Source organism: Arachis ipaensis, chromosome B01, assembly GCF_000816755.2.
Source record: "Arachis ipaensis cultivar K30076 chromosome B01, Araip1.1, whole genome shotgun sequence".
Taxonomy (NCBI): Eukaryota; Viridiplantae; Streptophyta; class Magnoliopsida; order Fabales; family Fabaceae; genus Arachis; species Arachis ipaensis.
The window spans coordinates 97125189-97127148 of NC_029785.2; positions in this window are offsets into that span (position 1 = coordinate 97125189).

The window sequence follows — 1960 nt, forward strand, 5'->3', positions numbered from 1 at the left end:
GTGAAATTCTATACCGTCAAAAATCCATTCATCAAAATGGCGCCGTTGCCGGGGAATTGCAATGGTGTTATGTTATTGGTTATTGTACATATGTGAATAGTGTAAATAGTTTGTCTTTTGCTTGTTTACTAGATTTTGTTAGTTTTATCTTGTTTTTTTTTATAATGAATTCTCACTTTGGCTATGAGTTTGGCTCTAATTGTGTTGTAGGGAATGTGAACTTCAATGCTAACATGTACCAAGGATGGAACACTCCAAGATGGGAAGAGCCTCAAGGAATTGATCACCCCTATTGGCATCAACCTCCGGACACTTATAGGTATAATTCTCATCCTAATGCATGTCAATTCAATGGCTATGGTGACTCCTTTTATGTCAATCAACCACCACCATATGCCTATGACTCTCACCCTCAACATGAACCGCAACCATTCTCACAAGCCCTCTCATACCAAACACCACCCTATGATCCATATCCATCATATAACCAATCACCCATACCATATTCTTATGGCCATTATGAGCAAGAACCTTTAGAACCACCACAACCCTATCAAGATTACTACCAAGAACCACCTCAATACTCACCATCTCCATACCTTTACCAAGAAGAACCACCTTCCTACCATGAACCCTCCCTCCAAAATAATGAACCTTCCTATTCACCCCAAGCCCCAATAGACGATTCTCTCACTTTGTTACTCCAAGAACAAGAAGCCATGAAGCGGGATACACTTGAGTTCGTGACCAATTTGACCAAGGTGGTGCACACTTTAGCCCACCAATGCTTGAATACTCAAGGTACTTCCGTAACCACATGTGAAAAGTCAACAGAAGAGCAAAGTATGAAGGTGAAATTGGAAAATTCGGTGGAGAAAGAGGAGTCAAATTTTGTATTGGAGCAACTAGAGGAACCTATAATCATTAAAGAAAAGGAAGAAGTGGTTGAAGATTTAGGAGATGTTGAAAGTCCAAGGGAATGTAGTCTCATGGAGCACTCTTCCAAGGAGCTTGATATTGAAGTTGAAGAGGGTGCGCAACCTCCAAGGCATATCATCGTTGGAGACTTGGAAGAGGCTTATCAAGAAATGGATTCAATCATGGATGAATTCCTCTCTACAATGGAATCCCCTCCCATTGGACATGGAGTTGAAAGTATAAAAGAGTGTGCACAACCTCCCATACCCTTGGTGAGCAATGAGAAAGAGAGCTACCAAGAGGAAAACGTTGGCTTGGTGTATATCGAAATTGAAGAATATGAAGAGGTTGACCAAGAAATGGATTTATTCATCAATGAATTTCTATCCAAAATTGAACCACCTCCCATTAGGCAAGAAATCAAAGTTCTTGAAGACAACACCAAGCTATGTGATAAAAAGGGAAAGGTTGGAATCAAGGAAGCTCGCAAAGAGGTGGAAATACACAAAGAAGAGCACAAGGAAGTAGACCTTGCATGGTCTAAGTGTGGGGAAGCCTCCCTTCCCGAGTCATCATCTAACGCAACATTCAAGTGGGTAAAATTCTTATCCATAAGCTTCACTTTCTCGCTTGAATATGGTTTGATTGAAACGGATGGACAACTTAGAGCTCTTTGTGGAATTAAAAGCAAGAATGAGTTGTGTAGTGGTTGCAAGTTACGAATTAGGCTCATTAAGGTCAAAGCCTCAAGGTATAGGGATGATGTTGGGACAAGGATTGCCTTATATGGATCTAGGAGGAAGCATTGGTGGAGTAAAGAGAATTCTCTGTGTCAATCACCTTTATGTCAACCGCTCATCCGACAAAACCATGAACCTCAACTAACGGATGGGTGTAAAGACAAGATATGGGATCCCGGTTCGCTATGTGAAGACCAACTATGGGGACTCATATCTTGGGTAGAACTTTGCCCAAGCTTGATAAAAAGGGTTGGAAATTCTGTCAACCAATTGAGGAGCAAAGATCCTTGGAGATTCAAGGA